Here is a 27,133-nt window from a genome sequence, read left to right on the forward strand (position 1 = left end):
TGCGAGGAAAATAATCATATTCAGTTTTGATGGAGAGATCAGAGAATGAAAACACTAGAGAAAGAGGCTATTTAAGGGGTTGTGGTGTAGGAGCACTAAATTTCTATTTGAAAGACATGAGAAATATTAATATGTGGGTATTGATTAGTAACCATTGTTAGTGTTAGATCAGGAGATAACACCATATCCCATCACTGGAAAACACTAAACTGTAAATACATCAAAGGCAGGAACTATATAGTCCTCTGTTTTATCTACCACAGGCCAAGCACACAGCTGATCCAGGCTATAAAATTTGGGATAAACCCTTTAAGGGGAGAACATGAAAGATCTGGTAACAATCTGTATAGATTATTTCTCTAGATAAGTATTATTTATTACTATTATGTAGTAATCCAGTGGAGAAGAAGAATGGAAAATGAGAAATTGGATTAGTCCAACAACACAATGAAAAGTAACACTAGTGTGGTGACTGAGACGCCAACATTATTCTCAGCAATATCCTGGGATGCAGGAAGAAAATAAGAAAGACAGGGCAGGAGTTCCCATTGTGGCGCAGTGGAAACTAATCCGACTAGTATCCATGAGGACTCAAGTTTGATCCCTGGCCTCACTCATTGGGTTAAGGATCTGACATTGTTGTGAGCTGTGGTGTAGGTCACAGATGCAGCTCGGATCCTGTGTTGCTGTGGCTGTGGCGTAGGCTGGAGGCTGTAGTTCTGATTCGACCCCTAGCCTGTGAACCTCCATATGCCAAGGGTGCAGCCCTAAAAAGAAAAAAAGAAAAGAAAGACAGGGAAAACAGTGATGACACACCAAGATTCAGGATTAGGAGAGATCACTGAGGAAGATAGTTCAGAATGTCCTGTTCCTGTAATGCAGACAACAGCAATTCATACTAGCAAGGATTATTTTCTGGTAGAGAAAAATAGGAATGTTGGTAGTGAGCTCTGGAAACATCCTATGAGCTGAGAGACTTAATAAGGAAATGTTACTTTACTTAATAGGTAAAGCCCCAAACTTTAGGGTTTGGCACTGATGGAAAAATCTGACGGAGAGGACTGAAGAGCATACTATTTCATTGTAGGAGGGAAAAAACAAGGCTTTGGAGTCAGAGCCGGGTCCCAGCCTTACCCGGATTAAAAACCTAGTTTTGGAGTTCTCTGGTGGCTCAGTGGGTTAAGGATCCAGCATTGTTACGCTGTGGCTCACGTTACAGCTATGGCGCAGGTTCAGTCCCTGGTCCAGGAACTTCCATGTGCCATGGAGGTGGCCAAAAATTAAATAAATTTTAAAAATAAAAATCCAGTTCTATCTTTATTAGTTGAGCGTCCTCTGGCAAGTGACTTAACCTCTCACCATAGCATAGCTTCCTCCTATATAACATGGAAGCAATTATAGCTCCCACCTCATAGATTTGTGTGATGATTAAATGTTTATGTTGTAAAGCAGAGTGGTGCCTGGCGTATTTTGCCATATGTATATATTTGGGCCACAGCCTGCAGAAAGCTTGATGTGGGATCTCAGTTCCCAGACTAGGGATTGAACCTGAGCCACAGCAGCGAAAGCACTGAGCCCTAACCTCTAGACCACCTGAGAACTCCTAGTAAGTGCTATATTTAATTTTTAGTAAAATATTGGCCTTGGTTTCTCCATCTATAACCTGGGAATATAATGCTGAATTTACTATAAGGATTCAAATGATGTGTGTAAACTGTTAGAGAAAAGATGCTCAATAGATATTATTTCTCTGCCCCTATCCCCCACCCCCACACATCTCTGCAAGCACCCAGCTAGTTACTTTTGAATTCCCCTTGGATTACAGGGGGCTATTGCTCATCATGGTCTAAACAAGGATAAAATATCTTTGCTTAATTTCCCTTGGCTCAGATGAAAAACTCAAAATGAGTTTATTATAGGCCAAGAGAACATAAAAGGGAAACAACACCAGAAAACCAGCTGATGCAAAGCCTCCCCCATATTATATACCTTGATATTCCAGGGGGGGAAAAATGACATAAAGGAGATTCTGGCTTTTTTTTTTCCTTTGTCTTTTTAGGGCTGCACCCTGGGCATATGGAGGTTTCCAGGCTAGGGGTCAAATCAGAGCTGGAGCCACCAGCCTACGCCACAACCACAGCCTACGCCACAACTAATGCCAGTTCCGAGCTGTGTCTGCTAACTATACTGCAGTTCACAGCAACACCAAATGCTTAACCCACTGAGCGAGGCCAGGGATCAAACCTGTGTCCTCATGGATACTGGTCAGATTCGTTTGACTGAGCCACGACAGGAACTTAAAATTCTGGCTTTTTAATACTTCAATTATTCCCCATTCCACTTCTTCTAGGATCCCACAGGACATCAACTGGCCAAGTTCTTCACTGGGTTCAGAATGAGGGAGAGGGAAGCAGGTGTACTTACCCACAAGAGACAGTAAGTAATCAGAAAGAAGAAAATTCTACGTTGGTGCCAATACTTTATAGTTTTATTAAGGTTGCAGACACAGCTTGGATCTGGTGTTGCTGTGGCTGTGGCATAGGCCAGCGGCTATAGCTCCAATTCTACCCCTAGCCTGGGAACCTCTATATGCCTCGTGTGTGGCCATAAAAAGCAAAAAATAAAAAACAAAACAAAACAAACAAAAAGATCTTGGGAGTTCCTTGGTTGCCTAGTGGGTTAAGGATCCGTTGTTACAGCTGTGGCATAAGTTTGATCCCTGGCCCAAGAACTTATACATGCCATGGGTGCAAAAAAAAAAAAAAAATAGAAAAGAAAAAGAAAAATCTAGATCACTGGTCAGCAAACTATGGCCCTTAGGCCAAATCAACAAACTGCCTGTTTTTGTAAAGTTTTATTCTCAGCAGCCATACTCATTTGCCTACTATTTGTCTCTGGTGCTTTTGTATATGGTGGCAAAATTGAGTGGTTATAACAGAGAATGTATGGCCCTCAAAGCCAAAAATATTTACTACCTGGCTCTTTACAGGGAAAAAAAAATTGCTAACCCTTGATCTTGATAATTTACCCAGAACCATCTAAAAATACGCCCAGTTCAAAAAGTTTCACCTTAATCAAATCCTCTAATCCATTGCTTCTTATACTTTAATGTGCATATAGATTACTTGAGAGTCTTATTAAAATGAAGATTCTGATTCGGTAGATCTACAGTGACACCTGAGATTCTGCATTTCTAATAAACACTAGGGTAATACCAATATTGCTGGTCCCTAGACCAAACTTGACCCCATCAGGTTTTTTTTCTTTTGCCTTTTTTAGATATAATTGACATGTAATCATTATATTAGTTTCAGGTATACAACATAATGTTTCAATATTACATATTCAATATGTATATATTACAAAATGATCACCATAATGTCTAGTTAGTGTCTATCACCACACATAGATATAATGGTTTTTTTTCTTGTGATGAGACTTAAGATTTACTCTATTAGCAACTTCCAAATATGAAATAACAGTATTTTAAACTATATAGTCACCAGAGTTCCCATCGTGGCACACTGGAAACGAATCTGACTAGGGACCATGAGGTTTCGGGTTCAATCCCTGGCCTCACTCAGTGAGTTAAGGATCCAGCGTTGCCGTGATCTGTGGTGTAGGTTGCAGACTCAGCTTGGATCTGGCATTGCTGTGGCTCTGGAGAAGGCTGGCTGCAACAGCTCTGATTCGACCCCTAGCCTGGGAACCTCCGAATGCCGCAGGGGCAGCCCTAAAAGGACAAAAGACAAAAAAATAAATAAATAAACTATATAGTCACCATGCTGTACTTTACATCTCAAGGACTTATTTATTTTATTATTGGAAGTTTGTACTTTTTGACGAACTTCACCCATTTCACCCACTCTCCACCTGCTGCCTCTGGCAACCATCAATCTGTTCTCTGTACCTATGAGTTCATGTTTTTATTTTTGTTTTTTTAGATTCCACATATAGTGAGATCATATGGTATTTGTCTTTCTCTGTCTGAACTTATTTCACTTAGCATAATACCCTCAGTGTTCATCCATGTTGTCACAAAGGGCAGGATTTTCTTTTTTTATGGCTATTTCATTATTGTAAAAAGTTAATGTAAGAAAATGTGATATTTTCTTCACCCATTCATTCATTGATAGATACTTAGGTTGATTCCCGGTTATTGTAAATAGTGCTGCAATGAACATGGGGCTGAACATATCTTTTATTTTTATTTTTTAATCTGTTTAGGGCCCCACCTGCAGCATATGGAGGTTCCCAGGCTAAGGGTCAGATCAGAGCTATAGCTGTTGGCCTACACCACGGCCACAGCCATACCAGATCCGAACTGCGTCTGCACCCTACACCACAGCTCATGGCAACGCTGGATCCTTAACCCACTGATCGAAGCCAGGGATCAAACCTTCGTCCTCATGGATGCTAGTCAGATTCATTTCGACTGAGCCACGACGGGAACTCCCTGCATATATCTTTTCTTTTCTTTTCTTTTCTTTTTTTTCTTTTTGGCCATCCCACAGCTTAGGGAGTTCCCAAGCCAGGGGTCAGATCTGAGCCACAGCTGCGACCTGTGTGCACGTATCTTTTCAAGTTAGTGTTCTCATTTCCTTTGGATAAATACCCAGAAGTGGAAGCTGGATCATATGGTAGTTCTACTTTTAATACTTTAAGGAATCTTCTTACTGTTTTCCATAGTGGCTGTACTAATTTACATTCCCACCAACAGGGCACTAGAGTTCTCTTTTTTCCACATCCTCATCAACACTTATTTCTTAGTTTTCTTTGATGATAGGCATTTGAAAAGGATGTAGGATTTGCAAATGTTTTCTCCCATTCTATTGTTGCCTTTTTATTTTGTTGATGTTTTTCTTTTCTGTGCAAAGAGAAGGAAAACATTTTTTATTGTTACCTTTTACCTTTGCTTTTGGTGTCAAATCCAAAAACTTATCACTAAGACTGATGTTCAAGAACTTATCATCTGTGTTGAAGTTCTCCTAAGAGTTTTATGGTTTCAGGCTTACTTTTATGTTTTTAATTGTTTGAATTGATTTTGCTACATAGTGTAAGATAGCGGGCCTGTTTCATTCTTTTGCATGCGGCTGTCCTAACACCATTTACTAAGAGATTGTCCTTTCCCCAATGTATATTTTTGGCTCCTTTACCAAATTAATTGACCATATGTGTGTATTTATTTCTTGTCTCTCTACTTTGTTCCGTTGATCTATTGTGTCTATTTTATGCCAATATCATACTATTTTGATTACTGTCACTTTGGAATGTAGTCTGAAATCAGGAAGTATGATGCCTCTAGCTTTGTTCTTCTTTCTCAAGATTGCTTTGGCTATTTGGGGTCTTTTATGGTTACAGACAAATTTTAGGATTATTTGTTCTATTTCTGTGAAAAATGAAATTGGAACTTCAGGAGTTCCTATCATGGCTCAACGGAAATGAATCTGACTAGTATCCATGAGGATGCAGTTTTGATCCCTGGCCTTTCTCAGTGGGTTAAGGATCTGGCATTGCCATGAGCTGTGGTGTAGGTCACAGACGTGGCTCAGATCCTACGTTGCTGTGGCTCTGGCATAGGCCAGTGGCTACAGCTCCAATTGGACCCCTAGCCTGGGAACCTCCATATGCCATGGGAAGCGGCCCTACAAAAGGCAAAAAGACGAACAAACAACAACAACAAAAAAATGGACTTTGTTCAATGGATTGAACCCACATCACAGCAGTGAAAACATCAGATCCTTAACCTACTAGGTCACCAGGGAACTCAAGAATGTACAGTTTAACAATATTAATTCTTCCATCAGCACAGAATATCTTTCCATTTATTTGTGTCTTCTTCAATTTCTTTCATCATTGTCTTACAGTATACAGGTCTTTCACCTCCTTGGTTAAATTTATGCCTGGGTAACTTATTCTTTTTGATGAGATTGTTTTCTTAATTTCTTTTTGCCACCCGTTTTTGTTATCAATTCCCTCTTGCTATTTCTCCCATTGTTATTGTTATCCCGCTTAATTTCTCTACCCATCAGTAAAACATGTTCCATACAAACATCAACTCCCTGGCTTTCTTTCCCTCTGTTGCTACCTCCTGAAAAAAAAAAAAAAACAAAAAACAGCCTTGGGAGTTCCCTTGTGGTACAGTAGGATCCAGTGCTGTCACTGCAGCAAGCTCTGCTCATTTCTCTCCTTGGAACACTTTGAAATCTTGGCATCTGACATCACTCAATTCTAGTCTTCTTTCTACCTTTCTGGATACTCCTTTTTTGGTCCACTTTGCCAACTTATTCTCCATTACCCAATTTCTTTCTTTTTTTTTTTTTGTCTTTTTGCCTTTTCTTGAGCCGCTCCCGTGGCATATGGAGGTTCCCATTCCCAGGCTAGGGGTCGAATCGGAGCTATAGCTGCCGGCCTACACCAGAGCCACAGCAACGCGGGATCCGAGCCGTGTCTGCAACCTACACCACAGCTCACGGCAACGCCGGATCTCCAACCCACTGAGCAAGGCCAGGGAACGAACCCGCAACCTCATGGTTCCCAGTCGGATTCATTAACCTCTGCGCCACGATGAGAACTCCTCCATTACCCAATTTCTAAGTGTTGGAATGTCCCAAGGGTTGGCTCTGGAACCACTTCTCTGCCCATGGCCAGTTTTTCCACACAGGTGCTACAGGCATTTTATGTTGGACAATTTTTTCATTGGACAGGATTTCCTATGCATTTCAGGATGTCTCTACCCACTAAATGCCAGTAGTGTCCCCCTTGTCCCTCTAGTAAATATGACAACCTAAATTGCCTCCAAACAGTCCCTAGGGTAGAGATACTTCTCAGGATTAAAAACTGTTTTTTGAAGTTCCTATAGTGGTGCAGCGGAAACACATCCAACTAGGAACCATGAGGTTGTGGGTTCAATCCCTGGCCTTGCTCAGTGGGTTGGGGATCCAGGGTTGCCATGAGCTGTGGTGCAGGTTGCAGATGCAGCTCAGATCTGGCGTTGCTGTGGCTGTGGGGTAGGCCAGCAGCTACAGCTCCAATTTGACCCCTAGTCTGGCAACCTCCACATGCGTGGGTGTGGCCCTAAAAACAACAACAACAAACCACTATTTTGTCTCTTATTTGGTGATCCTAGCCAGTCTGTGACTTTAAATATCATATATATGCTAAGTTTCAAATATCTCTGACCTAAACATCTCTTTTGAACTCTGACTGCCTCCAGCTATGTGTATGACATTTCCATTTGAATGGCCTATTTTTTCAAATATTGTTTTGTTATGTCATGCACATTAACACTACAATCAAGTTTTAGGGTATTTCTTGAGCTACCCCAATGAGATCTCCTGTGTCTGTTTACAGTTAATCTTCATTCCTAGCCCCAGCCCCAGGCAACCAGTAACTGACTTTCTATCTCTGTGAATTTGCCTGAATGTCCTGTTTTAGAAGCTCAATAAATATTTGATAAATGAATGATTTAATTATCCTAGCCCCTTTCCTATCTAAAACTAAATTCTTGATCTTTTCTTACCTGTCGTTGCCCATGGAGAACATGGAGCTATGCTGCTTGCTGACAGCTTCCAGCTGTTATTTGTCTCAAGATCCACCGCAGCTTTAGAGCCAAAGTTACACCTTCCTTGGGGAGGCTCCCTGCCAATGAATGAGCAAGGTCATGGTATTAGGATCTAGTCCAACACAGAGCTCTAACTGGCAGTCTTTGCTTTGGAACTCTCCATGGGCTGGCAGATTTTTGTCAGGTTTGCATCACTGTCTGTGACTTCTCCCTATACAATTCTGCTTGTGCCTCTTTTCTTTTTACAAGTACTAGTCCCTGAGAAGTCTTTTGCACACCTAATTCTGCTTCCCAGAGAACCTATTCAGCACTTTCTCTCTCTCATTTTTGTCAATGGCATGTACCCAGCTGCTCAAGCCAAAACCCTCTGAGTCATTCATGATTATTTGTTTTCCTTCATTCTACATATCTAATCCACTGGCAAGTTCTACTCAGTCTACCTCCAAAATACATAATCTACTTCCTGCCACCTCTCTTGCTACCATCCCACTCCAAGTCATCATCATTTCTCACCGGAATACTACAAATAGCCTCCGAAGTAATGTCAGACACCCACCTTGATTCCCTACAAGCCATTCTGCACACAGCAATTGAAGGTGATCGTTAAAACATTGCCCCGTTCTACTTGAAAACATTGGCTTCTAAATCAAACCCCTCGCTGTATCTATCGAGGTTCTTCATGAAGTCTCCTAGCTTCCCGTTCAACCTCATTTCTCACTACCATCCTTCTCAACTACTCTACCCTAGCCATGTTGGGGGTTTTTTGTTTGTTTGTTTTTATAAACCATTCCCAGGAGTTCCTGGCATGGCTCAGTGGTTAACGAACCGAGCTAGTATCTGTGTGGATGCGGGTTTGATACCTGGCCTTGCTCAGTGGGTTAAGGATCTGGTGTTGCTATGGCTGTGGCGAAGGCCAGTGGCTACAGCTCCAGTTGGACCCCTAGCCTGGGAACTTCCATATGCCTCAGGTGTGCCCCTAAAAAGCAAAAAAAAAAAAAAAAAAAAGGAAAGGAAAGAAAGAAAAAAAGAAATAATTCCCAGCTAAGACCTTTGCCCAAGCTGTGCTCCCCTCAGTGGACCACTGTTTCCCCTACATTTTACATGGCTGGATCTGTCTCATTCATTAGAACTCAACTCAAGTGTTATTGCCTCAGAAAAACCCACTTTCACCACTCAACCTAAAGTATTTTCCCTCTTTCTTCCCATTATTCTCCCTAATAGTACGTGTGTCTGTATTTATGTATGTGGACATATATGAAATTCATTTATGTATATAGATATACATATATGTGCACTTCATTTCTTAATCGTTTTTTGTCTGTTTCTCTCACTAGAGCATGAGATCCGTGAGTGGAGAGACCATATTTGGTTCATTTTTCACCATTTACCCAAAGCCTAACATAGCGTCCGATACATATAAAAGGCAATCAATTCGTATTTGTTAAATGAATGAATGAAAGGAAAAATCTCTTCATTATCTTAGGTCCTCATGTTGTTTGGGATTTTTTTTTCTAAGTGTTTTGGCTAAGTGATTTGATTTTTGTTGTAATCTTTATTTCCTTTAGAAAGAGAATAGAAATTGTATCCTCTGCTTGCTGATAATCATAGTGACTATCATATAGGAGACAAATATTAATAACAGTGAATCATAATATCTAGATCCATGTTACAAGGACCACAATATCAAGAGTCACTTACTTTAGTTCCTGTCGTGGATCAGCGGAAATGAATCTGACTAGCATCCATGAGGGCACAGGCTTGATCCCTGGCCTTGCTCAGAGGGTTAAGGATCCAATGTTGCCATGGGCTGTGGTATAGGTTGCAGACTCAGCTCAGATCTGACATTGCTGTGGCTGTGGCATAGACCAGCAACTACAGCTCCGATTTGACCCCTAGCCTGGGAACCTCGATATGCCACAGGTGCGGCCCTAAAAAACAAAAAATAAAAGTCACTTTCTTTAAAAATTAGACTATCTCTATCTGCTAAGTTTTATAGTATTCTGAGAACAGTAATTCTACTCCCACTTAGCAAGCTTTTTTTTGGCTGCACTCACAGCCTGTGGAAGTTCCTGGGCCACAGACTGAACTCACACCACAGCAGTGACCTGAGCCACTGCAGTGACAACACTGGATCTTTAAGTCACTCTACCACAAGGGAACTCCCTACTTAGCAATCCAGAAAGAATGAATAAACTAGAAGCAAAGTAGTAGGAAGAATCCAGAAGTATATCTTCCATGGATTACAAGATTTTAGTGAGAAAAAAAGTTGAGTCATGCTGCAGTAAGTAACATTATCAAATAATGTGTGCTACATTCGTAATATTTGTTTCCTTCTAGCAAAAAACCCTTAAAATGATCAGTGACTGCAGTGAAATAAATCTTGTTCCTAATCACTGGATTTTCATTTTATCCAGATAACTTCTCACTCCCCCTGAAGATTATACAGTATATCCAAAGAGCAGAATCTCTTTAGAGATCTCCTACAAAGCTTCAGTGTTATAGAAGTTTCCCTGAAATACTTGGAAACCTGAATTTATACTGTTTACTCACTCTAAAGTGATCTAAGTCACAATATCTGCACATCCTCTTTAACTTTTATGATTATTTTAAAAGTCTCAGTTAATGTAGACATTTTCTTATGATATCATGCACTTTCCCAAACAACCTCATCTTTTTGTGATGCCATACAGGTTTTATCTTCCCACTCCTCATCCCAAGTCCATTAGGTTAACACACGATGTCATGGGGAATGGTACAAAGAAATGTGCAGATCATTACAATGGTGTGAAAGAATGAGTTGTCCATCCAAGATGGTAGAGCAATTTGTGATGTCATAAAGGGTGTGGCCAGGCAACCTTCAAGAGCGGAAGGGAAGGAATTCCCGTCATGGCTCAGTGGTTAATGAATCTGACTGGCATCCATGAGGATGCAGGTTTGATCCCTGGCCTTGCTCAGTGGGTTAAGGATCTAGTGTTGCCATGAGCTGCGGTGTAGGTCACAGACGCGGCTTGGATTCTGCATTGCTATGGCTGTGGTGTAGGCCAGCAGCTATAGCTCCCATTTGACCCCAGCCTGGGAACCTCCATGTGCTGAGAATGTGGCCCTGAAACGAAAAAAGGAGTGGAAGGGAAGATTGTTGGCATAGTTCCTGTTACCACAAGGAGAGAGTTAAAACTGGCTGTTTAAAGGGGTGGGCAAACTCTGAAATTACCAGATTGTAGTGAAAAATAGTTCTTCACGAGAGGAGAGGGTTGAGTACATATTTGGGGAGTCAGTAATATCAGAAGGGGGGATGCGCTGGGGGTGTGGGATGGAAATCCTATAAAATTGGATTGTGATGATCATTGTACAACTATAAATGCAAAAAAATCATTGACTAATTTTAAAAAAAAAGTAATGTCAGAAGGAAATGAAACAGCCCTTCATTCCTTCAAATATGGTATCATAGAAAAGTAGGAAAATGTTAGGATAAAAATCACCAATGGGTGCAGAGGGGTAGAATCAGACCCATAGACATGTTTTGCTGGCCTGCTTACAAGGTTGGGTTTTTTTTTTTCCCAACTAGTTGCCAAATCAAGAGTTTCTATAATAAAAAATCAGGATTTCTGGCTTCTGAAAATGTTGGCATTCTGACAGTCTTTAGCCTGCATTTCTGTATTACAACTAGAGCAAAGTAACAGCTTCGCTCTTTTTTTTTTTTTTTTTTTTGTCTTTTTGCCATTTCTTGGGCTGCATCTACAGCATATGGAGGTTCCCAGGCTAGGGGTTGAATCAGAGCTGTAGCCACCGGCCTACACCACAGCCACAGTGACTTGGGATCTGAACCGCATCTGCGACCTACACCACAGTTCATAGCGATGACAGATCCTTAACCCACTGAGCAAGGCCAGGAATCGAACCCACAACCTCATCGTTCCTAGTCGGATTCATTAACCACTGAGCCACGATGGGAACTCTCACAGCTTCGCTTTTTGAACAAGGCAGATACTTACTGGTTGACAGTCCCCACTTAGCCGTATTTGCTCATTATCTAGCTAACACTTGTAGGCATTTAAGTTTGTGACACAGGTTTAGGGAATTTCTAATCACAAAGAGGTGAATCAGTGTTGTAGGGGGAGAAGGTGATCTATGACATAATGTATGTAGACCTTGGAAAATTCATGGGGACAAGTCTAGAAGCAGCAGGGTATTTATACCCAACCATTTTAATCCCAAGAATATTCTTTCTGATCCTGTCACTCTGATCTTAGAGCATGTTGCCTCCATTACGCAATATATTCATTAATCAAGGAGTTAAACTGGATCAATGGAATTTATTTATTTATTTATTTTTGCTTTTTTAGGGCCGCACCCATGGCATATGGAGGTTCCCAGGCTAGGGGTCGAATCAGAGCTGTAGCCACTGGCCTACACCAGAGCCACAGCAACGTGGGATCCGAGCCGTGTCTGTGACCTACACCACAGCTCATGGCAATGCCGGATCCTTAACCCACTGATCGAGGCCAGGAATTGAACCCCCAACCTCATGGTTCCTAGTCAGATTCGTTTCCGCTGAGCCACGGTGGGAACTCCTGGATCAATGGAAATTAATTCATAAGAGAGTTCCCTTCCAAATTCACCAATACTGGAATAATTTTTATTATATGTTTATTGTCAAGTGTCCTTTGAGTCAAACATCCATGAGTCAAGTTTAGAACAGATCTCTTTATTCCCAAGTGGTATAAACCTTTATGTCTCCAAAGGATAAACATTCCATAACATCACCAACTATTTGTCCTTGGGGCATCCCATTTTCCTTACTACCTGCATGCCTTGGCAGATGGCTTTTTTTCTTATAATGGCTTTCTCTTTCACTGAACTCCTAGACATTTTTCAAAGAAGAGTGGAAAAATCACTTTTCCTAACTACAGCCTCCTATCATGAAGAAATAACTCCTCTAGGAGTTCCCTGGTGGCTCAGAAGGTTAAGGATCCAGCATTGTCTCTGCTGTGGCTCTGGTTACTGCTGTGGCAGGACTTCAATTCCTGGCCCAGGAACTTCTGTGTTCTGTGGGCATGGCCAAAAAAAGAAAAGAAAAGAAATAACTCCTCCGTTAGGCTCTCATATAAATTTTTTCTTTTTATGGCCTAACCTGTGGCATATGGAAGCTCCCAGGCCAGGGATCAAATCTGAGCTGCAGCTAGGACCTTTGCTGCAGCTGGGGATCCTTTAACCCATAGTACGGGGCCAGGAATCGAACCCGCATAGCCACAGTGACCCAAGCCACTGCAGTCAGATTCTTAACCCACTGTCTCATAGTGGGAGCTCCAGGCTCTCATAGAATTTTGAAGATACCTTTATTAAAAACTTTTCCTTTTTTTTTTTGTCTTTTTTAGGGCCACACTTGCAGCATATGGAGGTTCCCAGGCTAGGGGTCAAATCAGAGCTGTAGCCACCAGACTGCACCACAGCCACAGCAACACCAGATCCGAGCTGTGTCTGTGACCTACACCACAGCTCACAGCAACGCTGGATCCTTAACCCACTGAGCAAGGCCAGGGATCGAACCCACAACCTCATGGTTCCTAGTCAGATTTGTTAACCACTGAGCCACAGTGGGAACTCCTTTACCTTTATTTTAGAACTAAATAGTTTTTGTTTAATTTATTAATCTCCTTGGGTAGAATTTAAGACTGTGAGTTCCTTAAAGGCAGTATTTTTGTGTCTCCAGAGCCTGGCAACCTAAAGATATTTAATAACTATGTGTTGAATGAATGGTCATAAACAGGTATAGAAATCTCTTAGGTCAAAATGTTATGGAGTGGGGGCCATGATGGGACATGCTATTGTGTAATAAAATGTTGTAATAAAAAGGAATGAAGCAGAATATGATGTCATGAGAAAAATCCATGAGAACTTATCTGATGTTGACTAGAACAGGAAGAGGAGTTGGACCCGCATTAGGGCCACTAGGATGATGCGAGCCTCTCTGGAATCCTCCCATGCCCCGATAAGCATTGACACTTACAGTTTGGTGTTTCCATTGTGGCTCAGCAGTGACAAACCAGACTACTACCATGAGGATGTGAGTTCGATCCCTGGCCTCGCGCAGCAGGTTAAAGGATCCAGTGTTGCCCTGAACTGTGGTATAGGCCGGATTAGACCCCTAGCCTGGGAACTTGCATATGCTGCAGGTACAGCCCTTAAAAAATAAAAAAATTAACAAAATAAAAAAACACCACAGTGCCTGGAGCCTAGTAGGCCTATAATAAATACTTGTTGAATAAATTAATGAGTGAGTGAGTCTGGGAATGAGCTTGCATATTCTGGGCTCTGGGTCATCATAAACCAGACTTTGGTTCTAATCTGGGTTAATCGGGAGTGGTTTGGTTGCTATGTCAAGCTGGATTGGCACATAATTATGTCTTGAGTCGGGCTGATTGCTTAGCTGAGAACGTGGTTGTCTATCTGTTAACACAGCTCTAGGTTGAACATTGTATTGAGATGGTACTGCCTGGGTTTCTGACTGGATTGTAAACTGGTTTCTGAACTGATATGCTAGGAATGCTCAGCAGATCTAATCTTGGATTTGGGTTCCAGTTTAGGCTATGGATCAGTCTGGCATTTTCCTTGGCAGTGGAATTAGCCCTTAACTGAAATCATGGACTAAATAACAAGTGTGAGATGATATGTTATTGTGGTTTTGATTTGCATTTCTCTGGTGATTAATAATGTTGAGCAATTTTTCATGTGCCTGTTAATCATTTCTGTGTTTTCTTTGGAGAAATATCTATTAACTTTTTTTTTCTTTTTATGGCAACACCTGTGGCATATGGAAGTTTCCCAGCTAGGGATTGAATCAGAGCTGCATCTTCATGGACACTATTTTGGGTTCTTAATCTGTTGAGCCCCAACAGGAACTTCACCTCGTCCATTTTTAAATTGGGTTATTTGGAATTTTTTGCTTTGAGTTTGATTGTTCCTTATATATTTTTAGTATTAATGCCTTATCATTTATATGATTTGCAAATATTTTCTTCCATTCCATACGTTCCCTTTTTATTTCATTGATGGTTTCCTATGCTGTGCTGAAGATTTTAGTTTGATGTAGCTCCTCTTATTTATTTTTGTGCTTATTACCTTTGCATTTGGTGTTAAATTCAAGAGAGCTGTGAGCAAATGTTAAGCTCTAGTTAGCTGGTTTTTTGCCATGGAACAAGTTAGTAATTCTGAAGCTACCTTTTGTGTATTCTGAGATAGAGAAAATTAATAAAACATGGATAATTTCTAGATTTCTCACAGTCAGAAAAGAGTTCAAATGTGGAAAGGAAGAGGGCTATTATGAACCCTATGAAAATAGAATGAAATTGAAATCAGTATAAACTCATAGTTCTATATAAATAGATGAACAGATAGCCAATTGGTAGTTAGTTTATTTCTTGGTCCCTTGCAAATCGGCTGCCAAAACATGATTAAACATGCAAGAAATTTATTAAGAGAAATGTCTGTGAGAGAGAAAATGGGTGGGGAGCCAGAGAAGGGAGAGAAGGAGGGAGGGAGTGAGGAAGGAAAGAAGGAATGTCCTAAAAGCAAGGCATTCAAGACAGAGTGAACTTCACTAAAGCATTCACCCATTTCATTGCTTTTTTTCAAACTCAGTATAAACCAAGGTGCTATGGTCTAAATGATTGTATCCCCCCCAAATTCACATGTTAAAATCCTAACCCCTAAAGATGATAATGTTAAGAGATGGGGAGTTTCTGTCACGGCTCAGTGGTTAACGAATCTGACTAGGAACCATGAGGTTGAGGGTTCAATCCCTGGCCTTGCTCAATGGGTTAAGTATCTGGCATTGACGTGAGCTGTGGTGTAGATTCGGCTCAAATCCCAAGTTGCTGTGGCTGTGGCATAGGCCGGCAGCTACAGCTCCGATTAGACCCCCAGCCTGGGAACCTCCATATACCATGGGTGCAGCCCTAGAAAAGGCAAAAAGAAAAAAAAATGTTAAGAGATAGCACCTTTGGGAGGTGCTTAGATCATGAAGGTAGACTTCCACGATTTGGATAATAGTCCCTTCCAAAAGAGACTCCACAGAGATCCCTGGCCTCTTCTGCCACATGAGGACACAGGAAGAAGGCTTTTTTTTTTTTTTTTTTTCCGCTTTTTGGCTTCACACCTACAGCATATGGAAGTTCCCAGGCTAGGGTCACATCAGAGATACAGCTGCCAGCCTACGCCAGAGGCACAGCAACTCGGGATCCAAGCCACGTCTGCGACATATACCACAGCTCACAGCAATGCCTGATCCTCTAACCCACTGAGCAAGGCCAGGAATTGAACCCTCATCCTCATGGATACTAGTCGGATTCGTTTCTGCTGAGCCACAACGGGAACTCCAGTTCTGCTTCTTAAAATGTGCTATAGAGACTGTCACTTGGGTCATGGTAATGAACATGTTCACTTTACCACCTTAAGAAATTGAAAAGAACACTGTAAACCAACTATAATGGAAAAAATAAAAATCATTAAAAAAAAAAAAAGAAATCGGAGTTCCCGTCGTGGCGCAGTGGTTAACGAATCCGACTAGGAACCATGAGGTTGCGGGTTCGGTCCCTGCCCTTGCTCAGTGGGTGAACGATCCGGCGTTGCCCTGAGCTGTGGTGTAGGTTGCAGACGCGGCTCGGATCCCGTGTTGCTGTGGCTCTGGCGTAGGCTGGTGGCTACAGCTCCGATTTGACCCCTAGCCTGGGAACCTCCATATGCCGCGGGAGCGGCCCTAGAAAAGACAAAAAAAGAAAAGAAAAGAAAGAAATATCAAAGGATATTGCAAACGTATCAATTAATTAAAAATATGTTATTGCATAATTATTAAGGGACTATATAATAATTCATCCAAACTATTAAAAAAAAAAAAAGGAGTTCCTGCTGTGGTTCAACGGGATTGGCAGTGTCTCTGCAGCACCAGAACAGAGGTTCAGTCCCCAGCCCAGCACAGTGGTTTGAAGGATCCTGTGTGCAACATAGGTTGCAACTGAGGCTTGGGTCTGAGCCCTGGTCTGGGAATTCCATATGCCTCAGGGCATCCAAAAAAAAAAAAAGAAAGAAAGAAAAAAGAAAAGGGGTTCCTTGTGTGCTTGGTGGGTTAAGAACCCAACTAGTATCCATGAGGATGTGGGTTTGATCCCTGGCTTCCCTCAGTGGGTTAAGCGTCCGACATTGCTATGGCAATGTTGTAGGCTGGCAGCTACAGCTCCAATTCCACTCCTTGCCGGGGAACTTCCATATGCATAGGTATGGCCCTAAAAAGAAGGAAGGAGTTCCCATCATGGCTTAGTGGAAATGAATCTGACTAGCATCCATGAGGATGCAGGTTCGATCCCTGGCCTTACTCAGTGGGTTAAGGATCCAGCATTGCTGTGAGCTATGGTGTAGGTTGCAGACACGGCTCAGATCTGGTTGCTGTGGCTGTGGTGTAGGCCAGCAGCTACAGTTCTGATTCCACCCCAAGCCTGGGAACCTCTATATGCCACAGGTGCGACCCTAAAAAGACAAAAAAAAAAAAAGAAAAAAAAAGAAAAAAAAGAGGGAGTTCCCGTCGTGGCGCAGTGGTTAACGAATCCGACTAGGAACCATGAGGTTGCGGGTTCGGTCCCTGCCCTTGCTCAGTGGGTTAACGATCCGGCGTTGCCCTAAGCTGTGGTGTAGGCTGCAGATGCGGCTCGGATCCCGCGTTGCTGTGGCTCTGGCGTAGGCCGGTGGCTACAGCTCTGATTCAACCCCTAGCCTGGGAACCTCCATATGCCGCAGGAGCGGCCCAAGAAATAGCAACAACAACAACAAAAAGACAAAAGACAAAAAAAATAAAAAAGAAAAAAAAGAAATCTCAGAGGAGTTCCCTGGTGGCTCAACAGGTTAAGTATCTGGCATTGTAACTGCTATGGCTCGGGTCACTACTGTGGCATAAGTTCAATCACTGGCCTCAGAACTTCTGCATGCTGAGGGTGCAGCAAAAAAAAAAAAAAAAAGTCATAGAAATGTCACAAGATGATGATTAATCCCAGCCACTTTGTTCTCGCCCTTAAAAATATTCCTAACTTGGAGTTCCCATTGTGGCTCAGTGGGTTAAGAATCTAGTGTCCATGAGGATGTGGGTTCGATCCCTGGCCTCACCCAGTGGGTTAAGTATCCAACATTGCTGTGGCCATGGTCTAAACTGGGAGCTGCAGCTCCAATTATACCCCTAGTCTGGGAACTTCCATATGCCACAGATGTGGCCATAAAAAAAAAAAAAAAAATTCCTTACTTAAAGACCAAGTTGGCATGTAGGCTTGTCTCTGCTCCCTTGCTTGATACCCTGCAATAAATCCTTACTTTGCTGCAGACTCCCACTGCCGGAGTTTGGCTTTCTGCATTGGAGGCACACAAGCCCTTTGCTCAGTTACAATTTCACACCTGTACAAAGACAGGTAAAGGCCTTACAAAGTTATACAGAGATCTAGGTTTATAGCTTTTTTTTTTCATTTTTTTTTAGGGCCTCACCCACGGCATATGGAGGTTCCCAGGCTAGGGGTCTAATCAGAGCTACAGCTGCTGGCCTATACCACAGCTACAGAAACGCCAGATCCATTCCTCATCTTCGATCTATGCCACAGCTCACAGCAATGCCAGCTCCTTAACCCACTGAGTGAGGCCAGGGATCAAACCCGAGACCTCATGGTCCCTAGTCAGATTTGTTTCCACTGTGCCACAACGGGAGCTTCTAGGCTTATAACTTTAAATCTACAATTTCAGCTACAAGTCAAGAGTAAAACCAGGAACACAAAAACTTACTATTTTGGCTATCAAAGAGCTGTTTCTCTCCTGGTAAAAGGCTGTTCTTCCTGGTTTTCATGGTCTTAAGATAGACAAATAGACAAACAAGACTAACAAAATTTGGGGAATAACTTATAGCCATAAGCAATTCAGAAAAAAAAAATACAAAATTAGTAGTGGTAATAAAAAACTAGAGAAACATTTGCTATCAAACTTAGATTTGGCTGCTTGCCACTCAAAAACCAGCACTCCAGAGGCAAGTGTTGGTTGGAAAGGAAAGTTTGCTTTATTCAGGAGGCTGGCAACCTGCAGAGAAGGTGGACTTATTTCTAGGAACCAAATCTCAAGATTCTGCTTGACCATGAAAATTTTTAAAGGGAAAATGGGGGAGTTAATCACAGCTTATCATTTGGTGAGGGGGTCAGAGCCTTTTATTTTCCACTGTGTGTAGTTTTTTTTTTTTAATTTTTTTGTCATTTTAGGGCCACACACACAGCATATGGAGGTTCCCAGGCTAGGGGTCTAATCGGAGATATAGCTGCCAGTCTATGCCACAGCCACAGCAACACCAGATCCAAACCACATCTGCAACCTATACCACAGAGCTCATGGCAACGCTGGATCCTTAACCCACTGATGAGGCCAGGGAGCGAACCCACAACCTCATGTTTCCTAGTCAGATTCGTTTCTGCTGCACCACGACAGGAACTTCCTCCACTGTGTGCAGATTTTATTATGATTAGTTGGTGGTGAGGTAACAAGTTGATGTTCCAGGAATCTTGTGCTCAGCCTGAACTCACTGGATGACTATACCTGTGGGATATGGAAATTCTGCCTGTTTATTAGGATTCTTCTCAGCATCCCTGTGTTCAGGTAAGGATGCTTCTTTCCTCTGAGTGTAGAGAGGGCACTTCTCATGGGGTTCAATTTATTTCAGGGGAGAAGGGGGAGGTCAAAGTGACCTTCCAACTTACGCCATTTTCTCAAAACTACTTCAGCTGAGGTGCCATATTTTGGGGTAGTATATCCAGAACCCGTCACCTTCAATGGGCTATTTGGATGCTGTCACAGCTTCTTAGACAGCTAATAACTCAGATGTCCAAAGACCCTGAGCAGTCACCCAGCCAGAGGATATGGACCTATGCAGGCAGCAAAAGGACAAATGTCCACTTCGTAGTCCTTTTTTCTTTTTTTTTTTTTAATGGCCATACCCATAGCATATGGAAAGTCTTGGGCCAGAGATCAAATTCAAACCACAGCTGCAACCTATGCCACAGCTGCAGCAAGGCAGAATCCGTTAACCCACTGCACCAACCTGAGCCACTGCAGTGAGATTCTTTGCCTACTGTGCCATAGTGGGAACTCCTGTAGTCCTTTCTTTCTTTTTTCTTTTTTTTCTTTTTTTTTTTTTTTTTGTCTTTTCTAGAGCCACTTCCCACTGCATATGGTGGTTCCCAGGCTAGGGATCTAATCGGAGCTGTAGCTGCCGGCCTACACCACAGCCACAGCAACACCAGATCCGAGCCGCATCTGTGACCTACACCATAGCTCACAGCAACGCCAGGGATAGGCCAGGGATAGAACCCGCAACCTCATGGTTCCTAGTCGGATTCATTAACCACTGCGCCACAATGGGAACTCCTCCGGTACTCCTTTCTTAAGATGAAAGCAAAGCATGGACTTGGGAGGAAATTACCTTGGCTCTGCCACTTACTAGCTGTGTAACCTTGGGCAAATTACTGTCTCCTCTGTGCTTCAATTTCCTCATTTGTAAAATGGGGATAGCAGTAGTGCTACCTCATAAAGTTGTTACGAGGATGAAATGAACTAATACCTATTTGGAAAGTGCTTAAAACAGGCCTAGCACATATTGAGTGTTATATAAATATTACATAAAGATATGTGAATAATTTTTCTATCTAGTTTGTCCATTTTCAAGTACTATGTTCACACACACTAATGCTAAATATATAATAATATTAAAACTTTCTCAAAGGAAAAGGAGTGGGGAGGGGCAGAGTATATCTACAAAAAATGGATGGGGTTTATTTTTTTTTTTCACTCCCACCCCATCTGTACTCCCTGGTGGTGAGGAACTTTTGTTGAGGACAGCTGACATCCCTACTCACGTATCTGCCAAGCGGACACTTGTCCGGTTCCATTGTATGATCCCTTCCTTTTTTTTTTTTTTTCCGTCTTTTGTCTTTTTAGGCCCACACCCACAGCATGTGGAGGTTCCCAGGCTAAGGGTTGAATCAGAGCTACAGCTGCCGACCTGCACCACAGCCACAGCAACGCCAGTTCCAAGCCAAGTCTGTGACCTATACCACAGCTCACAGCAACACCGGATTCTTAACCCATTAGCAAGGCCAGGGATCAAACCCTCAACCCCGTGGTTCCTAGTCGGGTTCGTTTCCACTGCGCCACAATGGGAACTCCATACGATCTCTTTCCATAGCCTGCTTTGTCCTCCTGAGAGTAGCTTTCCTTTCAGTTCCTCTCCCTAATGCTGCCCATCTGCTCCTTTGCTCTAGCTCTGCCCCCAGGACCCTGAACTAGTGGGAGGATCTCCCAGATGCAGAATGCCTGCCTGGCTAACCACGCAGATGGGCCAGACATGGCCTAAGCCTTCAGGTCACTCACAGACCAAAAGAATCATTACTGTGTCATCTTGAACTTGCCCTTTGGACGGCATATGAGAACCTGACCTCTTTCATGTGGTTCTCTGGCATAATTTACATCCACACCTCTGACCATAATCAGTCAGTTATGACTTACATGAAGCCACCCAGAAGAATAACCACTTCCTTAGAGAAAATTATGTTAGACCAACGTCTTCTGTGGTTTTTTTCTGGTGCACTTTCATTTTAATAGGGAAGTTTGGCGTTCCGTCGTGGCACAGTGGAAACGAATCTGACTAGGAACCTTTGGGTTGCGAGTTCAATCCCTGGCCTCACTCTGCATTAAGGATCCAGCGTTGCAGTGAGCTGTGGTGTGGGTCATAGATGTGGTTCAAATCTGGCGTTTCTGTGCCTGTGGTGTAGGCCAGTAGCTGTAGCTCCAATTAGACCCCTAGCCTAGGAACCTCCATGGGCCATGGGTGCGGCCCTAAAAAGACAAAAAAAAAGGGAAATTCATCTCTGAAAAAAAATATACGTTGCTTGACATTGTGAGTTACCTAGCTAGAAGTCAGACATCTTGGAGTTTAATCCTAGCTCTGCCCTTTTAGCACTGGGGGTGAGTCGTTTCACCTCTCTGGGTCCCCACTTAGTAAAACATTCAGTGGTAAGGGAAACAGCATGTACTTTTTGATGCTCTCATAATCAAAAGTAAGCTCCTGGGGAGTTCCCGTCGTGGTGCAGTGGTTAACGAATCCGATTAGGAACTATGAGGTTTGCGGGTTCGATCCCTGCCCTTGCTCAGTGGGTGAACGATCCGGCGTTGCCGTGAGCTGTGGTGTAGGTCACAGACATGGCTCGGATCCCTCGTTGCTGTGGCTCTGGCGTAGGCTGGCAGCTACAGCTCTGATTAGACCCCTAGCCTGGGAATCTCCCATATGCCGAGGGAGCAGCCCAAGAAATGGCAAAAAAGACCAAAAAAAAAAAAAAGAGTAAGCTTCTCCTGAATCAATGGAACATTGGAACTGGATATCAACTAGTCTAATCTCTCATTTTAAAGAGATTAAAATGAGGCTAATAGTGAAAAAGTGGCATCTAGTGTCTGATGATCGCAGACATCTAGCTGAGATCAAAGTCAAGACTGTGTGATGAAGAATTGTGCTCTGATATTTGCTAGACCGCAAGCCATTGTGTGCCTATTGGTTATTATGTAGCAGCAAACAATATTATGCTTAGCTTAACAGTTTTTGTCCTTTAATTAGATAGCTCCTTTTAAGGAAGTAAAGTCCTTTCATTTGTTGTGATATACTTTGAGGGATTACAAGCTTTTATCTTATTTTGTTGATTAGTAATTAAAACTTTGAATAGCTTTAACATTATTTGTGGGACACAAAAATTAAGTAAAAGGGAAACCATTCACTTCATTTTATTTTATTTTTTTGTCTTTTTGCTATTTCTTTGGGCTGCTCCCGCGGCATATGGAGGTTCCCAGGCTAGGGGTTGAATCGGAGCTGTAGCCACCGGCCTACGCCAGAGCCACAGCAACGCGGGATCCGAGCCGCGTCTGCAACCTACACCACAGCTCACGGCAACGCCGGATCGTTAACCCACTGAGCAAGGGCAGGGACCGAACCCACAACCTCATGGTTCCTAGTTGGATTTGTTTCCACTGTGCCACAACGGGAACTCCTGAAAGATGAAAAATTTCTAATTTTTTTCTAAATTTTTTTTCTAATTTTTTAGTTCAACACTATGTTTAGCATGCAGAAAAAAAAGGGGATATTAAAAAGCCTATATTTGGGCATAAGAATTATAACAGGATTTCCCTTGTGGGAGAAAAAACACAGGGGCAAGTTTTTAAGACTTGATGTTTTTTTATAATACAGTGGTAATTATTTTCCTCTGACATCTTGTACTTCATTCTTTTATAACCATTCACCTAAAGGTTATATATAAGTTTTAATCTTGTCCTGGAGTTCCCATCGTGGCACTGTGGTTAGCGAATCCGACTTGGAACCATGAGGTTGTGGGTTCCACCATCCCTGGCCTTGCTCAGTGGGTTAAAGATCCAGCATTGCCATGAGCTGTGGTGTAGGTTGCAGACGCAGCTCGGATCCCATGTTGCTGTGGCTGTGGCGTAGGCAGGCGGCTACAGCTCCGATTCGACCCCTAGCCTGGGAACCTCCATATGTCGCGGGTGCAGCCCTAGAAAAGGCAAAAAAGACAAAAATAATAAGTTTTAATCTTGTCTATACTTGTTTCATAGAACCCATTTATTTTAATTTATTTTTCTCAGTTTTCGGATGATCAAATCAAAAATTTTGGAAATAAGATACCCTCAAAAGCCCTGCCTTGCCTGTTCCTTACTTTACCAAATTCAAGTCTGGGTATGGCTTGATTCAAATTAGCCTTGCCTGTTGCAGGACTGATGTCTAACCATCATGCAAGTCAGGCTTTCCCAGATAATCTGAGATCTCCTAGGTCCAAAGCAATCACCTATCACCATCTCTTCACCACCCTCTCGGGTTCTCTTTCCTTGTACTCAGCTAATTTTGCTTCAGCGTCCCATGGTTTGCCTTTGGGCTTCCTCTAGGAGCTGTTGTTTTATTTCATCCACCCTTTTTCCTCTTGCAGCTTCAGGCTACCTCAGACAGGTTACCTGACCAAAGCAGCCTTTTAGCCCTTGCTGTACCTGCCCTAGATTAGAGAGAGGGAGATATAGACATCTATTATTGCCCCTTGCCAACCTCTGTGTAAGTATGAAGGAACAAAACAAAGGAACCAAATCAAAGGCTTGCTCCAGTCCCTAGAGGTAGAGCACTTGGGCAGCAAGCATTAAATTCCTTTTTTGTTGTTTTTGTTTTTTGGGTGTTTTGTTTTGTTTGCTTTTTAGGGTTGTACCTGTGGCATATGGCAGTGTAGACTTAAAAAAAAAAATGCACCCTCAACCTGAAAGTTGAGAGTTAAGTTTTATTTGGGGTGAAATTAGGACATAAGCCCGGGAGACAGCAACTCAAGTAGCCCCAAGAAATCACTCCAAGAGACAAGGTGGGGAGCTGGGATGTATAAGTTTTGCAACAAAGGGAAGGTAGTAGGAACAACAGGTTTACAGATAACCAGATTGACAGAAGATGTAAAGGTCTGGGTTTACTGGAACCACTCCTTTGATATGCCCCTCAGCTGTGGGCCAGTCTTCTTTGTTTCTTTCCTGAGTTCCTTCAGGGCTCACTTGTCCACCCTTGGGAGTGGCTGTTCTTACTGATGACTGTGACATCTTTTGTCCACTAACTACAGCCCAGGAGGCAGTATCACAGAGCCAACTGAAAGTGGAGGAGAGAAAGGGGGGTGGTCGTGGCTCAGTGGAGATGAATCTGACTAGTATCCATGAGAACACAGGTTCAGTCCCTGGCTTCACTCAGTGAGTTAAAAGATCTGACATTGCCATGAGCTCTGGAGTAGGTCCCACATTGCTGTGGCTGTGGTGTAGGCCGGTGGCTACAGCTCCGATTCGACCCCTAGCCTGGAAACCTCCATATGCCATGAGTGCGGCCCTAAAAAGAAAAAAAAAAAAAAAGGACAAAGAGGAAAGGGTGATATAAAGATATGTCATAAAGGTGAACAGGGAGGTGCGTGCAGCCATGCACACATATTACAGAAATTTGCTGCTGGTCTCGTGAAGGTTACTGCTAGTCAGACATCAGTCATCATTGAAGGATTTTCGTGTCTTTCTAGACATGAGATGTAAGAACTGGGTTCATAAAATCTCCTAAAAATACCTGAAAACCTGTTCTTCTAGTTTTCCCAGAGCACAGAGTGCCTCACTCCTGGTCTCCACCACCCTGAGCTTCTGCTCAGGGGAAGCTGCAGGTCGGCAGCTACAGTAGCTCATATTTTACTCCATGTAGAGGCTGCTGGCAAGTACCAAACTTCGGTTCACAGTAGGTCCCAGGTTAGGGATCAAACTAGAGTGGCAGCTGCTGGCCTACGCCACAGCAACACAGGATCCGAGCCACACCTACAACCTAGAAACCACAGTTCAAGGCAATGCTTAACCCACTGAGCGAGGCCAGAGATAGAACCTGCATCTTCATGGTTCCTGTTGCTGAAATTCAGCCTCTGTCTGCCAGTGCCAAATTAAAATGCAGAGTTTTGGGTAAAGGAGAAAAAGACAGCTTTATGGCTTTGCCAGGCAAAGAGGGCCACAGTAGGCTAAGGGCTTAAAGACTGTGCCCGCCTTGGTAAGGGTTAGGAGGTGGTTTTACAGTTTGGGGAGTGGAATAAGGATCAGGCCTGTAGATAAGGATCAGGATAGAGGCAAGCTTGCATTGTTTCTCAAAGCTGGTGTTTCGTGGCCCCAGGACTGATTCTGATGGTCCTCTTTTTTCCAGAAGCGAAGAATGCTTCATCAAGTAGTTCTTCCATTTGTTGAGGGGTTTAGTTCTACAGAAAGCCTCAAAGACATTGTTATGTATATTCCTTGAGGAGGAACAAGAACCCTGCCCCAAGGCTGCACTACTCCTCCCTGGTCTCTGCATCACCTCCCTTCTCTGATTAACCATTGCCGTTTGGAACTCCGGGAAGGTCATGGAGGCTGAAGCTTATTCCCTAAAAATAAGAAACAGAGGACACAGAAAGGCTTGTGTGTCTAGGAGCCCCACAGGGCACTAGCTCAGTTACAATAATAGTCAGGTTTATAACCCACAATGGGAACTCCCAAGCATTAAGTTCTGAATTGGAAACTCATGACCCCCAAAAGAGAGGATAATAAATACCACTGATGAATCTTTGTTGAAAGTAGAGCTGTAGCTAGAAATGGGGATGCTTGTCTGCAGCTTCGTTACTCAGTGTGATCTAGGCGATGCAGGAGGGAAGGGAGAAGGGCACGACCTTTAAAAAAAAAGACATAGCAGGCGTTCCCGCTGTGGTGCAGTGAGTTAAGAATCCAACCGCAGTGGCTTGGGTCACTGCAGAGGCACAAAAGGATCCTGCATTGCCGTGGCTGCAGCTTGGATTCAGTCTCTACCTCAGGAACTTCCATATGCTGGGAGTACAACCATTAAAAAAAAAAAATGACATAGCTGTTGAGGACACAACAAGACTGTTTAGAACTGATTAGGCCCAAGATGGCAGAAGGTTTGACTTCCGGTAGACCTTGAGACTCTTTACATGCTCATTATAAGGCACTAGCATGCTAAATGTCACACCCACAAATGCCATGACAGTTCCCAGGTGGACCATAAAAGGGCAAAAAGCGGGCAGTGGCTCAACCCCCCTCCCCAGTAATTGGAATAAGCCTCCCATTCATTAGCCTATGAAATTACACAACCAGTAAAAACTTACCATCCCATATTTTGAGGCCCCTCACCTTCCAGATGTCCACACTCTGTGAAATGTGTTTCTCCCAGGGCTACTCTCCTGCCCTTTGAGACAGACTATATTCTGTTTATGGAATATGTATTGTGAGTTGGAGTTCCCATCATGATGCAGTGGAAACGAATCCGACTAGGAACCATGAGGTTGCGGGTTCCATCCCTGGCCTCACTCAGTGGGTTAAGGATCTGGCGTTGCCATGAGCTGTGGTGTAGGTTGTAGACACAGCTCAGATCTTGCGGTGCTGTGGCTGTGGCGTAGGCTGGCAGCTGCAGCTCCAATTCAACCCCTAGCCTGGGAACCTCCACATGCCATGAATGAGGCCCTAAAAAGCAAATAAATAAATAAATAAAAGTTAAGTCCCAATCTGGGTCTTAGTTAGGTTCGAGTTCCAATTTGGTTTCAGTGGAACCAGCAGAATCAGCATCGCCTGGGACCATCTCAGGCCCCACCCCAGAACTACTGAATCTATATGCCTCTAGGTGGTCTGTGTGCACACTATCTAAGATGGGTCTGGCCTAAGCTGTCCTGTCCTATGCTGAGAGACTTGGGGACCTCAAAATGCACAGGAGCCAAATGCTCATCTACAGAGACTCACTGCCGCACCTGAAGGCCAAATGCCTGCTCACTTTTCCCTATTGGCAAATTTAACCCAGGAAACTAGAGCCTTATCAGGTTACCAGGAGAACCTGGGGTATTTACTCTCCCTCCTAAATACTCCAGTGTTTCTCCAAAGACATTATTGCCAGCCTAAGAACCTTTCAGTCTCAGATCTTCCATTTCTGAAAAG

This window comes from Phacochoerus africanus, chromosome 4, assembly GCF_016906955.1.
Source record: "Phacochoerus africanus isolate WHEZ1 chromosome 4, ROS_Pafr_v1, whole genome shotgun sequence".
NCBI classification, from domain to species: domain Eukaryota; kingdom Metazoa; phylum Chordata; class Mammalia; order Artiodactyla; family Suidae; genus Phacochoerus; species Phacochoerus africanus.